Source organism: Ostrea edulis, chromosome 4 (genome assembly GCF_947568905.1).
Source record: "Ostrea edulis chromosome 4, xbOstEdul1.1, whole genome shotgun sequence".
Lineage (NCBI taxonomy): Eukaryota > Metazoa > Mollusca > Bivalvia > Ostreida > Ostreidae > Ostrea > Ostrea edulis.
The window spans coordinates 21,901,613-21,918,587 of NC_079167.1; the positions used below are offsets into that span (position 1 = coordinate 21,901,613).

The 16,975-nt window shown below is 34.8% G+C and overlaps 1 protein-coding gene across 10 annotated transcripts in view; it reads right to left on the reverse strand.

Moving 5' to 3' along the window:
* LOC125668630 (trinucleotide repeat-containing gene 6C protein-like) overlaps window positions 1–16,096 on the reverse strand; it is a 32,533-nt gene extending 16,437 nt beyond the window's left edge. For 3 of the 10 annotated variants that reach the window (XM_048902942.2, XM_048902945.2, XM_048902943.2), the window contains exon 1: window positions 1,407–1,658. The gene's annotated coding sequence lies outside the window, so the exon portion shown is untranslated. Of the gene's footprint in view, window positions 1–1,406; window positions 1,668–15,983 lie in introns of those variants that run through there. The other 7 variants (XM_056162229.1, XM_056162227.1, XM_048902944.2 and 4 more) reach the window with 5 other exon arrangements.
* Window positions 16,097–16,975: the final 879 nt, after the last annotated feature.

A 16,975-nucleotide genomic window follows, 5' to 3' on the forward strand; every position in this document is an offset into this window, starting at 1 on the left:
AGTTTAGGTGCAATCATGAATAAACTTGAATAAATGTAGTATGTCATTTCAGGAACAAGCATTCATTCGACACTATATCTATAAACGATAAATCTCAAAATCAAACTCCATACATTTTAGTTTATGTACAGAACAACACAGTGGACATCAGTCAGGTCCAATTCCTTTTTGCTAAGACCAAGTTTGGTAAATGTAGTCCGTACAGTTATTTAGGAATATCACTCAGTCCACAAACTTTAACCAACCCCAAACACTGTTATCTGGTCAGCACTCAAATGATATAAACTAAAGATAAAATAGTTTAGTACATCCCTTGTTGTAACTTGCTTGCAGAGTTTGGTTTAGGTGGGACCTGTAACCCTGTCATGGTATTTGTACTAAAGTAACCCCTTTCCCTTGTAACCTGGTAACAAAATTACCACTCGGAAAAACTGTTCTGTTCATATATAAACAATGATTTCCTCTTAAAATCATGCCACTTCCTATGAGTTTATTATAAATGCAATAACAACTGGATTGATAAAAAGCTAAGTGTCGGACTGAAACGATATTCTTTTTAAAACAATCACATATTGCAGTTGTTAAACAATCAATATAAAGCTCAAAGATGCCAAATGATTTTTCTACTTCGCTGGTGATAATCTGCAGTCACGATCCATATAGCAGATCTATATTACAAAGCATGTATCAAAATTAAATTTTTGACTATAAGAATAACTATTATTTTTTTTAAAAGCCAGCTTAAATCAGATGGTTCAAACTGCTTTTAAAAAAAAAACAAATCTTTATAGCCAGCCTAGCTCCACCCACTGAGTTGCTGCGATGCATTCCACAGCTGACAAACTCCAAACTATAGAACCAAGAAGCTTGAACTCCCAAAGCCGCTAACAATTCCACAATTAAATATCATATATAAAAATAGTAACAAGTAATACCGTCTGTTTTTGCTGAACTTAAGAAAATAGCTGTACTAACTACAACCAACATAACGCTATTTTTGCCAACCACAATCCACCATTTTGAATATGATTATAGAGCCGGTGGAAGCCATTTTGCAGGATGTGCTCAAGTTAACGTTAATTTGCATGTTTACGGTTATTGTTACCTCCACTTTCATGTTCTTATTTACTTTTTCAATGCTCACTGGATTTAATGCACCTCCCTGTCTGTGTAAGTATGGCCGTCTGGACTGTGTCCGACAAAAAGACAAACAGTCTGCATACGCACCAATCAAATGACACCTTCGACGACAAGAAGGTTTTGCGCTACCATAGTAAATACTCTAACTCGCTAAGACAGAATACTTGCACAATTCTCGAAATTCTAACCACATAGAGATGATCGAAGTACAAGAACACTTCAAGACTTAAAATAAAAATCAACAAAACACTCGACAACAAACTCACCTTTCGGAATGAAAATTGAAATGGCGACTTTTCCCGAGGCTTACCCTGGAATTGCACTATCACAGATCACGCTTAAATTATCGAACATCAGAGGTTACAAAATAGGTCTATACATAGCACCGGTGATGAGACATTCTTATTGCCAATCTAAAAGCGAATATCCAGATAAAATTCGTCGCTAACAGGCCTTTGGCGAGGCCAAGTTAGAGCCAGGCTCATTCGAGCTACATCAAACAACTTTAATGCGCAGGTGCGGCAAGTCACATGACTTGCATTTGGCATTATCCCCAGAACGCGCGGATCCAAGTGTGCGTACTACTACAATAACATGACAAATAAAAAACTTTTTACAGTGCACATACTGTACTCATTTTTATTTAACAGAGAACACGTCATTCTGAGAAAGAAAGCGGTATATATCTATACACATATATCATAATTCAATGTTAATATAATATACTATCTTCTATGAATTATTTATTCTTGCAGATTTTAATAAGTCTTTAAACAATATATTTGCAAATTACTAAAAGTGTACAGTTTCTGATAACTTTCACCTGATGATTGTTTCCTTTCATTGACAAATTTTAAATACTACAGTGCTATGAACATATATACTATTCAATTGGGTAAAAATCTGTTAAACTTCTTTACAACAGCATAGACTAAACAGTCTGTTGTCCCTAGTATCATTCACTGCAACATGGTATAATAGTGGCAAAAATCAATACCACGAAGCTCACATCACTGGTGAGGATATCTCTGTACTGTAACATCTAAGCCTATCATTAAGCCGTAAGACTGACAGTCCATGTAAATACAGCATGTTATCAACTCTACACCAACTTAACAATCTACTGAAGTCTGATATAACCACATCAAATGTTTAAACTGCTAGAAACACCACGATTGGTATATAGCCAAATTTAAATATAGATCAAATTTGTAAGATCACTTATTTAAATCGATTGTAAAGCTTTTCAAGAACGTTCAACATGTTAAAATACCAATAATACATGCATAGTGTGAGAATACAGATAACTGTATCGTATGTCTGTGGTCTACTGTCCACATAATTTTGTTTCTTAACAGATTCCTTTTAAAATTCTGATCAACTGGAAGCTCTATTTACATTCTTCAACAAACCTGGATAGAGAGAGAGAGAGTGAGGCCTTGAATTGGTGATCAAACTGCCACTTGTATATCATCCTACAAACTGTCATTGGTCAAATGAATAACCAAAAACTTTCAACAGTAGTATACGAGTTATGTGCATTACCTACACTAACACTAAGGCCAGTGGTTTTTAATTTTTAGGTTTACATATAAAATTTAGAATTTTAAAAAAAGAAACAAAGGTTATGAATCTATCTCTGATTGTCTGATTCACTTCCTTTTCGCAAATAGAGTACAACTTATTCCTTTCTATATGCAAGATCTATGAGTTAATAGCAGAATCAATTATAAGGCATCAATAGGGAACAGCTGGGAATAAGGTCAGTCAATGTTTGAAAAATCACTGTACCTGGAAAATACATATTTCAAAATTTTGTATAGACGTAAGTTTCTTGTTACATGTTTTATTTCTAAAAAATACATAGGTTTTTATGACCATGTCCTGGGGTAAGGCATTAGTAGGCTGTCACGTTCAACCAGGCCACGACAGACCTGTTAGTCACAGCAATATATACCAGACTGTAATCTCTGACATGGTAAAACAGAGATGGTACACTCAACGCAACCAGGGCGGGGACTGAACTCACATTCAGGGCCACAGAATACTGTAAACAAAAGATTTACTTTAAAGTACACCACATAAGTAAAGGAGACCTTTTGAATACGTACCTGTATAGTGTTTCATGAGAAAGTTTAGCTTCCATTAATGTTCACACATATATATACTTATGGCACAAATTTAAAACTGGAAATCTTTAGTAACAAAAATAGTTTGGGATATAAATTTAGATCAGGATAAAATCATTTTTCAATGCACATGGGTACAAATCATCATGCCCAAATGGGCTCTAATGCTCACCTAAGTATCAAACACAAAAATCTGGTATTCATATTTGAGGCAGCTAGGGCTCGAAATTAACATATGCCTGTCAGTCTGTGACTGGTTAAAAGTCTGGCGGACTGACTGACATTTGGTTTCTTGAGTCCGATGGGACTGGTCAATTTTCAAAATTTCGTTTTGGAAAACTTACTTATCGAACCTTAAACACGCCTTTGGCATTCCTCTGTAGACATCAGACGAACCTAATTAGTGTAATTGCAATATTGTCCGAGGCATATAGAGTTAAATCAAATTATTTTATTTCAATAACAAATGAAATATGTTTGATCATTTCTGGAAAACCCTGGTGGACTGGTAAAATTTTCTGCACACAGGTTGGATGGATTAGTGACATAAAAATTTAGTTTCAAGCCCTGTTTAAGAGGTGTTGAATGATGATGCAATCGGTGCATCTTTTGAATTTGGATGTGGAAAGGGATATTTATTTCTTCCGTTTTTCTTGAACATTTATACAAAATCATGGCCTGCATGGAAGAATATAACTTTTCTATAATAGGTGAATTTGATAGAGGCAAAAGACATGCTGGACATTGCTGGTTATACACAAATATTGTACAAATGTTATATGTATTGCCATTATACACAACAGTCAACATAAATCTCAATGCACAATAAGAACTTCCCACAATTCTTTATGAATGACCTTCACCAAATAACCTTGACTCAGGATCTTGACACTTTCTGGTCATAAGAAATGCTTGTGTTACATGTACATACAGTCTCTTGTATTTCTTGATAAGAAAAACTGTGACTTAAAAAATAATTTCTAACTTTTTAATGTCATTGTTTCAGGATTAATAAAATAAATAATTATATATTAACCATCTTTTTGCAATCTTTGAAATTAGCCATTGGCCCAAAACCAAATCTAGTAAAACTGGGGTTAGGCTTGTAAAATCATTACATATACAAGACTTTTGAAATCATCAAAATGACTGACTTTCAGCTAAAATTACACCATATATAATGAAATGGAGTGAAGATGGAACAGTCATCAGAGTCAATGGTACAGACAGTGTTCCTATTGCACTTGAATTAATCATGACTAAAACCATTGGAGTGGTTAACTCTTGTACTCTCTCTTCAGAGTCCTTTACAAAGCTGAAAAATGTGTAATATTTTGTGTTTTACATGGGCTTTTTTTCCTTTTCTTTGGTCTGATGTCAGAGCAGTCCACTCATACAGAGGCCCAAATGGCCAGTGCTCCACAAACTTTTTCGTTAAGATTTTTTGCCAAAATTTTATCTTTTTTTTTTTCTTTATAAAGTTACAAAATTGAAAAATAATTCTTTTATTAATAACCTTGTCATATACCAAATGACCTTACATCTGGGCCATTTCATAAGTAACTTTGATGCCAAGTGTTTATCATAAAGCTATAAGTAGATTGCAGCATTCAATATGAAATCAGAAGACTGCTTATATTTTAGCTTACAACCGCTCTATATAGTGAAAATCTACAAAGTTCCAAGGATGTGAGTCAATCAACACTAGCACTGATAAGGTAACGAACCTAATAATTATACAGAGAGAGTCCTAGTTAGATTAGAATAACAAATGCAGAGTGAGCTGTCAATCATGTGTAGGTATTTTCATAATCCACTGCTGAACATTCAGGAATTTAATAGAACTTTAACTAGTACACATAAACTAATGAAAAAATTACTCTGAACATTTTGATTAATGAGGTTAACAGATTAATGATTAATCAATGATCAAATTATGTAAATCACACACAATGAACTTCCCCTACTTCAAATTATTACTTTTAGGGTCTATAAAAAAGTTCTTGTACACACACACACATATATATATATATATATATAATTGTTGATAGTGTATAATACAGCTTCTATACACCGAAAAATCATTTAAAATGTGTATTTACATGTGTTTGAATTTCATGGGATACGTGTACCCACAAAAATTAAGGCCCTAATAAATATAATGTTTCCACTAAAAATTTACCCTGGCTTAGACAGCATTTTCAAACGATATAAAATATTGAGGCAATTCGGATAATGTAACATATCTTATCACATCAAATAATCTCTTGGTATAACACTGCAATCAATATGTTCCTAAATATATTATTGTGAATCTCAAATATTTCTCCAGAGCTTAATATCTTGCTAGCTTAGTAATTTTGGTTAAATATTCTATTTACAACCACTACAAGCATTAACACTGTAACCCTACTGTATACACTGGACAGTGTAAGTCCTATGAAACCCTGAACGTCAGCATGTAAGGATAGCGAAATTATCCTCAGTAAAATCCAATGCAATTTAACAAATGCAGCTGTGGAGCATTTAATACCATTCATGCAACTTTATAGTACAAATGAAAACCCATAGGTAATTCACCACATGTCATCAAAGATATTTTTCAGAGATGGTTTCTATTGATAAAAAATTATATTTATTTTCCATATACTACCTATATAATTTGTAAGAAATCATCCATTTTCATTTAGGAACATGTTCTTCTATAACTACCTCCAAGAGACATTATATATATATATATATATATATATATATATATATAAAGCACTAAATAATCACAACTAAGTACTGAAAATTTTCGCTTCAGCCCGGGGTCGAACCAGCGACGTACGGCACCCACCGCCTAGCAAGATTGTCAAACCAGTGCGTAAGTCCACTCCGCCACAATGACTTCCCTAAAAGTTTTGTTATGCTCCTAAAGCGCTACTTATATACACTGATGCAATCTCACACAGTCGCTGTGTCATTCAGTGTTTAAAATATTTTATAAGGAGAGTGGATCTCTCGATGCAATTGTATAGAATATTTAATATATATATATATATATATATATATATATATATATATATATATATATAAACTAATTAGATATCCCATTCATACAACACAATTTCCATATATAAGTATTTTTTGCATATGTGTAATTTTAAGCCCTGTTCACATGCGCTGATTTACTCACGGGGTGCAAATTTTGCATATACTTATAAAAATCTTGTCATGACTGCAGTTAACTGTTTCGGAATTCTTCTCGGTCTCTCCTGAGTTGCAAGGTGTTGTTTGTTGTTGTTTAATTGTTTGATTGTTTTTCATCCTGTCGATAATTGAGACGTCACCAGTTGTAGGGGAAGTATCACAAATTTAGACCTATAATGCTGAGCGCTCAGGGCCATAGCAGTGAGGGTTCTTTAACGTGCCATCGCCTGCCGCGACACAGTACCTTCATTTTTAAGGCCGCATCCGAAGGACCCGTGATTCTCACTTCTAAATCTAGTAAATGATGAGAGTTTGGCGAAGGAGCAATCACTAACCATGTTTACTTCTCATGTTTGATGCGACTTTCATGAAGCCATTTTTTTTTTTAAAAAGTGGTTCCCCGCTGATTGTTGAAAACACAAGTGAGATCAACAGGGGCACCAATTTATTATTTTCTCAAAGTAATTTTGCTTGGATGGGAAGTTTTTTGAAAAGCAATCAAAATCTTCTTTACAAACGATCGATTGAGTATTTGTATTATGACAAACCAAGACAGCGGTTATTTTCCTGTGGCCGATAAACACTAAAAAACTATCGGCCGTAGCAACCGAAAAACGAAAATTTCATAGGCCATGTTGGCCTTTCTGGAGAATTTTAGTCGGCCATTTTCAATATTTATCTGCCATTTCCCGATGGCCGACGCCAATCTGAATCACTGCTACTCAGACCAGATGCAAATTTGCTTTTGCATATGTGTATATTTACTCCTAATGTAGTTTTCGTCATGTGAACTCACAGCGAATTTTACACATGTATGCAAATACTGAAATCGATGCTCTATGTATTGTGTCATTGCCCACTTTTATAAATGGCTGTCAAAAGAAGGGGATCTGTGCATAACCAGAAGAAGAAACACTTACATTGCTGTCTATTTGGAAAGAGAATGGAGTAGAGGAGCAATTAGAAAATCCAAAAGCGCATAATATGAACATTTACAGAACTATTTTCGCCAAATGACCGACAAAGGGTATGAACGGTCCCCAGAGCAATGTAAGATTAGAATGCAAACAATGAAGCGTTCTTACCAACAGTGCAAAGGTAACATGAAGAAAAGTGGTAAGGGGAGGAATACATGTAAATATTTTGAACAACTTGATGCAATTTTGGAAACTCGACCTGCATCCTCCCCAGTTAAGTTGATTGAAAGAGGAACCCGCAAACACAATGCGGATTCCTCTTCATCAGGCGAGGAAAGTTGTGGCGAAGGACATGAAATCGAGAAACAGGCATCGGATGAACAATCTGCTGAAAAAAGAAGACCAAAATGCAGATTTAGGCAATGATCCAACAGATTCCCTGACCGAGGAAACGGTCTTAGAAACAACATTGACTGGGGATATGAAACAGAAGGAAACACCTAAAGCAAGCAAAACTAATGACCCAATGGACCGAAAAAAGGAGGAAAGTAAAGTTAACAAGAGTACTGCCAACAGTACATAATACGCCCGTGAAAAGCTAATATAGGGTGTTTTTCTTACACCATGATTTGTAGAACTTGCCTTCAAGTAGTATCAGCATTCATCAGGGTGTGGCATACTTTCTTTGCATTGAAAAAACAAGATCAATCATGTACCTACTCTCTATGTAATATTTTCACTTTGCATATTAAGATGCAAGTGTACCAAGTTCAATGGTCCTTGCCCCAACGAATCGGTCTGCATCCTGCTACTATGACCTTGATCTTAAGAAACAATAGGCATCCTCCACTTAGCATAAAGTTTAACGGTTATGGTCCTTGACCTTTAGAAAGTAATAGGCATCTTCCTCTCAACATGACGATCAAATGTACCAAGTTTCAATATCCTGGAGCTTACAGTTTGATTTGTATCCTACCTACAAGGTTTTCCAACTAAGTGATTATGACTGTGACCTTGACCTTTGACTTATAACAATGAAAAACATCCTGGAGCTTACGGTTTAGTTTGTATCCTGCCTACAAGGTTTCCCTTCCACTCATCCTGGTGATCAAAGGTGCTAAGTTGCAATATTCTGGAGATTACGGTTTGGCTTGTATCCTGCCTACAGTTTTCCTACTAAGTAATACTATGACCCTGACCTTTGACGTTGTAAAACAATAGGCATCTTCCTCTCATTATGGTGATCAAATATACAAAGTTGTAATATCCTGGAACTTACGGTTCGGTTTGTATCCTGCCCACATTACTAAGGGTTTCCTACTAGGTTTTCCTACTAAGTGATTATACGACCTTGACCTTTGATGACCTCTGACCTTGAAAAACAAAAGGCATCTTACTCTCATCAGGGTGATCAAATGTACGAAATTGTATAATCATGGAGCTTTAACGGTTCGGTCTGTATCCTGCCCACAAGGTCCGGACAGACAGATGGACGACGCCATACCATAATACGTCCCGTCTTCGACGGACGTATAAAAAGGACAGAAAAGGGAAGAAAGCAAAAAAGAGTGGATTAGAGATAGCTCTTGGAGCCATTATGGAAGGTTTCAGCACCACAAGCAAAAAGTTGGAGGACAAATTTTGGACCTTGAAAAGAATAAGCTTGACATAGAAAAAAACTCAATATGATGAACTTGATTATGGGGATGGTTATTGGACAAGCGTCCCTCAGGGCTAAACCCAAGCATACCCCAGTCCTCACATTTTGGAGGGCCAGGACCTATGTGCTACATAGCCCCCTCTCCAGGTACCTCTTATGCTTTATCTAATCCAACATCAAGGCATAATGTACCATCAAATGAAGACAGTACCAGAAGCTTTGGTGATGCATCTTACTATAATTTGTAGATGTGAACATTTTAGACTAATTTTGTGCATACAGGAATATGCAAGCATCAATCTTGTATACAGTCACATGTTTTCCTCTTGAAATATTGTTGCATGCATAATGTTTAAAATTCATTGTGTTTTGTCAACAAAGTAGGTACATCCACACTGACACATGTATGTTCATTATTATCTTTAAACTTGTGCAATAAACATTTCACTGTAATATTAGCATTAGAATAATTTTCCATCATTTATTCTACATTTCAGTGAAAATTAAATCTTTAACACAACATGCAATGTCGATAGCAACTGATTTGTTGCAATTTCACCGTGTATAATGTAACAGGTAGATCAAAGGTTCATCGTGTTTATATCTTCCAAATGTCTATCAAAATATGTCCCAGCCGACATCATCAAGGTCACAAATGCTCTTAAAACATTAAACTAAGGTCAAATAAGGTCATTTGCAAAACAAGGCACAAGGTCATCACGGAGCTGCTTGGTACATGGATATTCCGTCGCCTCAACATCGATGTTCAGGACATCATCATTGTCGTCATCTTCACTGTTGTCTTCGTCCCATTCAGGTCTGTATATTTCGTTACTGAGTTACGTAGTCAGAACCTCTACCCAGGGGATCATGAAATTTACAATTTTGATAGACTGGCCTTCCTCCTCTACATCACTATATGCATTTATTTTTTCAACAGATGTGTGGTCATAGAAGATGATTTTTGAAAATTAATCAATTTTGCACGATCCCCTAAGGCCCCTAGGGTGTAGAAGTCCTCAAATTTACAATTTACATACCCCCTGCCCCAAAGATGCTTCATACCATATTCCAAAAGAATTGGAATGGTAATATCAAGAAGTTATTTAATAATCTTCAATCGTTAAGTGATATTTCAAATGCATTTTATCATTTATTACATATCGATAATTATCAAGACTAAAATCACAGATTGAAGGCATATTCAACAATTATCAAAACTTATTTCTTCTGTATTAGATCAAAATCTAGCATCAATAAACAACAGATTTACTTCATATCATGTCATCTTATTAAGTTGTCACTTAAGGTATTCAATGTGTAATGACCATATTTCATATCTAATAAATGGATGGTGGAATATTTGTAATCATGGTATCATTTTGAAGGGTTCATCAAATAAAAATAACCCATGGTAGGAATTTTCTAAATTTTGTTTACTGCTTGATATATTTCACCTAGAATTTAACATTGAAGTATATGGGAAAAGCATCTTTTATTACAATATTTTAAAAACAAATTATATATTCATACTAATCTCTTGGTAGAAAGTTACATACACTTTCTTTTTATGAAAATATGAAATAAAATTAATCATTGACCACACACATTTTTAGAAAATTAGATTTTTCTTATTTTTACAAAGGGCAGACAACTCTTCCAAAAAGTCTTAAGTGCAAAAAGGTCAGCTTCTAATCATTTACCAGTCATGTGAATTTCATCCGCTTCACTTCCATCATTATTTAACAATAAAGTTTTATGTTGATCTAAATCCTTCAAAATTGTTCATTATCCTTTCATTATACATGGAATACCTTAAAATGGCTTGGATCTGCCAAAGCGTGTCCACCACTTAAATCTCATTTGGCTATTTCAAAGTAGTTTATTGAAAAGGAAAGTAGGTTTTTAATTAATTTCACGATATTTACTACCGGTAATCAACTAAGATTATATTATAGCTTACGGATTAAAGGTGCAAGCAGTAACACTGGAGCAAGCGCTTCGGATTTTAACAGGGTTCCAAATTACCGCTCACCCACTCGCATTGGCGACTAACCTTTGCTTGTGGGCACCCAAAATTTTCGTTCTCGTCGCCCACTTGGCGACCGTAATTGTCCGATCAACATTTTTCTTTCCGACCGATTCGAGTCCTATCATAATTGACGTTCAATTTCCGGTATAGGTTTTGCCACTTGGCGAGACATTCATGATTCCTGGGGTATCAAACCTTCCAAAATGTATTTAAACCAGAAGTTGAACAACGCAAGGGTTACTTCAAACGAAAAGAAAGCGTCTGCTTTGAACCAAAGTGGAAAGAAGGGGAGACTATGGCTCGATGACGGCAAAAAGGGGATGACGTGCTGTGTGTACAAAACATGACACGAAAGGTCCAATCGTTGTGACAGCTTGCCCAAGTTATAAACTTGACAGCATCTTAAAGCTGAGAAATTTTGAAATAACATAAAAAGTCTGAAGAAAGGTGTGTTAAAGTCAGACGCCGCGAAGATCATAAAGTTGCTAGATTGACGAAATGAGAGAGGTATTTGAAAGAACAACAGAGAAGGAAACAGAATTTAAATATTCATATTTCAATTTTTTAAATAAATTGCAATGTGACCTGATATTTCTTTTTTCTTGTAAAAAAAAACACCATGTTATTTAATTTCATAATATGTGTGGGCTACTAAAATTTCATGTGGGCTAACAGGATTTCTTATTCAGGGGCCCACTTGGCCCCTAAGGTATTCAGTCGAAGTTGGAACCCTGTTTTAATGACCAGAGCTCCAGATAATTTTTTACCACAAAGAGTATTTCATACTCCCTGATTTTCAAATCAATACGTATTTTGCTTTTCAGAAAAATTCAAAAGTGTATTTTGTTAATTTACTGATTATCTTTGGTCTTTTGCACAGAAGATCTAACCAGATAAGCGATACTTCTTCCGTTAAACTTTAACTTCAAGTTTATACTAAAAAGCTGCTCCAGCTATTTATGGGGGAAATCATTTGCAGTTCTTTTTATTACACATGTAAAACTATTCATTGTCATTGGGAATTTGATATTTATCATTGATGCATCAAATTTGAATATGTCAGCCACTCATTCACATGATTATGATCCAATTCTGTATATCATTCGTCCACGATTGATAATATGTTTTTTTCTCTGTGCTTTCGACTGCACACTAACTCTTTAAGAAAGAAAGTATAACAAGTAGGCCTATATAATAGTGTTTTGAGTTAACTCTTCCAATTTTTCAAAATTGTGACTGTCATCAAAACGCATTTCATAGCGCTAAATATCATGTATGATCAAGTCCTGGGCTAATCTTAATTCATATACCGGTATATGAATAGATAATTCATATTTATATCATACTACATTGTACATGTATCACAAATACGCGGACTAATACGCATTACTTTGGGAGTGTAAAGCGTATTTACTTTCGCTAATGCGTAATTGTACGCATGATTTTCAACTCAAATGCGTATTTGGTCAAATTTAATGAGTATTTACGCTGATACGCACCTTATCTGGAGCTCTGATGACATTTTAAAATTTTTATTATTAATTAGTATCGATATAGGATCAAGTTTGGTACAAGTTTGACCGCCCCCACATCCCTTTTTGTTGGAGGGATACTCACAAGCCTAGAAAAGTTGATCAAGGGGAGTGTTACTGTGTTTTGCATCACAGGACATGCCAAGGAGTTGAAAATGGTGTGAGGGGTTGCCATTTTCAGATGCACAAAATAAAAGGTTTGTATAATTTTCTGTTGCACAAAACTATCTCCTCAATATTAGATCCACCACTTAATTATTTGTATGACATCAAACAAAGATGGTGACAAATTATCAGAGTTGTTTTAATGCTACTTCCTTTTCAATGTTTAATTTGTCATATTTATTTGATGTAAACATGTGTAAATGGATAAATTGGTGTCAATAATATGTGACAAGTTTTTTATATTGATATTTATCATATATAATTGAGAAAATAATTGAAAGTTAAAAACAGTTTAGGTTACATCTATGTGAACTCCTGACATGCTTACATACCTTTGATACTTTCCCTTTTATTACATGTAGATATGTGAGAATTTATGTAGCATTTCCTTATAGAGCAAAGTTGTTTCTAGCTTGTAAGCAAAATAATCTACAATCAACAATGTATTTCTTTACCATTGTTGTACATCAGAATGTTGTACAGTCTATCAACTTCGGTATATCGAACACCACTATCTCGAATACCATGGATATGACAAAAGTAATTCGAAAGTCCCAACCACTTATTCTTTAAGTATGTACCCTTGATATACTCTTTGTCTTTTTGCACAAGGAATGAAGTTTATCTAAATAATTTCTGATATTTTAAGGAAATAGGGTAATAAGTGAATATTGACATTAATATTACTAAATAACAATCTATAAATAATTTCTTAACACTGTAAACGTACATTATTACGCACAGTATTGCTTTCAGCTAAGTCCACAGTTGCATAAAATCTGCATAATTTCATTCCATCGGACTTTAAGCATGTAAGCTAATATTATGTAAGCCACACCAAACTGGGTTATTCAGCAGAACTTTCATACCCTCAGACCAAACCAAACTATCTGTCAGTAGCACTATAAGTAGGTAAGTTATTATAAACTATCTACTGGTAGTATGTACTATAAGTACAGGTAAACTTTGATATCTTGAATTTGCTAGGACTGAAGAAAAACTTCGAGATATCAAATGGTTCGAGAAATTGAAGTTAATGAATTTGACACCAATACTGTGTGATGTTTTATGTTGCATGTTTTATTTGACAAGTAAATAAACACATCTTTTAAAAGCAGTTAAAGTTTTAGTTTGACGTTAGTACAGTCTTCGACGTTAACCAGTGGCCCGATGCCCGAGGCCAGTAAAATCGGGATTCTTAAAATATTAAAACCTGGAGTCCGGCGGGCCTGTAAATGTTTTCTTATATGTTCTGTATATATTACAAATTAAACGTGAGATTGACTCAAGACTAAATGTCATGACTTAATAGTCAAATTTCGCATAGAAAAATTATCAACCATGCTAAATTTTCTGAAGTATAGGGAGGGGGCTCATCCGGGAAAATCAAAACCACCCAAGCGTATTTCACAATCACAACCATCCAAGAGAGAGAAAAAAAAAACTGTCGTACGAGGAGAAAAAACCCGAAAATTCATGCCCCATTGGACCGCGGGTAGACCTTGGCTAACATTTGATTCTGGAGAAAACAAAATGTTTTGTACGCGGTGTATACAAAACAAAGTTGAACATGAGCTGCTGATGTATCTGTGAGATTAATATGTTGGGGAAAAAAATAATCCTTTTAATGTCACTTGTTCTCTAAGTAACTACGATCATCTTGACCTGTATTTTCCTACAGAAGAAGGGCTTGTGCTTTACAAAGTTTTTTGTGAAGACTGCGTTAGGGATTTTTAAAAAATACTTTTGAAATTTCCCATCTTTAATTGAATGGATACCCACCTTAATAATGATAAATTTCATTTTGTTGCATTAGAGAAGTCAGGAAGTTGGTGCATGTTATATATTTAATTTAAATATAACAAGAGCACCTGCTACTTTCTCTTATTTGGTACACGTGTATATGCGTATTGTGTCATTGCCGCCCTCTGTAGTTGATGGTTTAATAACTAAAACAACTAAAAGCAATTTCGCACTTGAGTATATAATTCTATATCGAGGTCATACAATATGTACGTGGCATTTCAGACATTTTAATTTCTACTATATTTTCATCTCCTCCATAAGAAAAGTTCTTATATAATTTCTGAACATGCTGAAATGGGTTGGAATCTTCTAGTGTAGTGATATTACCAGTATGTTGGTATGGTTATCTCAGTGGTTAGATCACTTACACTAGTAATGCAAGGCTACCAGGTTTGATCTCTGATTGATCCAAAATGTTGTTTTTGTTTTTGAGAGGGCTTGTGCATTGTGCTTGATCAATCCTATTTATCTAAGGAAATATACATTTTATATAAAAGCACTAGAAAGTTCTTGACACTTTTTTAACCACAAATTTTCAATGCAACCCACATCTTTATCGAGTTATATAATTACATATAAATAAAACAAATATCATATACTACACTTGACACCAAAAACAAAAACAAATATTAACAATCCACATCTATAATTTTCTTGTTGGCCTTGTATCATTTTAGATCCGAAATCAAATCAAAGATTTTTCTCTTGGTTTTTCCTAGCTAAATAATGTCTATATACACTGTATACAATCTTTTAAATACATCAAAACCGACTTTGCATTTTTACATGCCACAACCAGGAACTATCAAAATGTAGTAACTCTGAAACAAGCCAGGTAATATACATTATTTTCCTAGAAACAAGATAGGTATCCAAAATGTCACCAAAAAAAAAATCATATATCATTGAGAAACGTCACATATGCCCTTAATCTGAGCAATATTACTAACCCAACAATCCTATACCCAAGGTCATTGGTTTATAGTGAAAATTGGTTTAATATGACTATAGCAGGGCACCGACTTGTTTAGCAACGTATGTAACATCAGCCGCACTATTTAGGTACGCTATATTGTATTGTCACAGTATTGATCTCTCCCTACAGCTCTAGATCTCAATTCCTTAGAAGTCATTGACACCTACATTATCAGGATCTTTCAACATGTTTAAACAGATCAGATTTCTTTTTCTTTTCTTTTTTTTCGTATCAGTATTGTGATTTCCCCCCCACTGCATCCAAAGTTGGCTAACAATTTCACGCTAGTCGTTAGGTCTAAAAAGGGAGAGAGAAAAAAATAATGGCTCTTTCGAAAATATTCTCTCATTTCGATAATTATGAAGACTGTATAATAAATTCCTATCCTCTCTCTCGTGTTTAAAGAAAAATCATGATTGCAGTAAGTTACTTACCTACAACGTAAAATACAGGTGACAATCAATGCAAAACATTTTGCATGAATATTCCTCTGCACGGACTGTCAACAAATATGGCGTCTATACCTCATTCCCAAGGTCCGTACGGTTCTTGTCAGAATATCGATTTTTTCCCCCAATGCGAAACTAAGAAATGAGGCGGTTTTTTGTAACCTGTGGCATTTTATTTCAATTCATATCATAATAAAGTCTGTAAAATGGCAAGAATTCAACAAAGTCAGACATTCTTTGAATAGATCTATGGAAGATCATCAATAACATAAATCCATCTTACGCGTATTTAAGGCATTTCATTTCTTTGGGGGGGGGGGGGGGGGGGTATTTTATATTCATTGGCCTAGTGTAACGGGGGTACCCCTTTGAGATGGGAGGGGGGTATGTTTTACACACACTTTTCGGTTGAAATTTTAAACTAGTGTTGAATAAATATAATCCTTTTTAAAATTTAAAATTAACAATTTCACAGGATAAAGAGCTAAAAGCCATTACACATGTTACATGTACTATTGCATGGGGATCCGGGTTAGACTTGAATAGGTCCTCAGTATACAGTGATGCATTGGGGGGGGGGGGGCAGCCGGCACCCCCCTTTTTAAAATTTTCAAATTCAAGGTCAGTCGTGGTCTCTTGTTTAGAGAAATGTAAACAATAAAAGAGGCAGTAATTTCTTCCACTCTCGAAGAAATAAGTGGCAAAATCTTTTGATTTATTGAATTACTTAATGGGCGAGCTTACATTTTTTCCAAAATCCCTTGAAATTTACGTCATTTTATTAATTTCACCTGATTAAAAATGACAGAAAATAGTAAAAATGACTGCATAAGAGACATATTTCAAGCCCTGTAAAATCTGCAAAATCCAAGAGCTAATACCGGGGGCTTCGCTCTCTGAGCCCCCCCCCCCCCTCCCCCGCTTCGTCTAGGACCCACTGGCGCCTCATGGCGGCGGCCCCAAGACCCCCTGCCTAG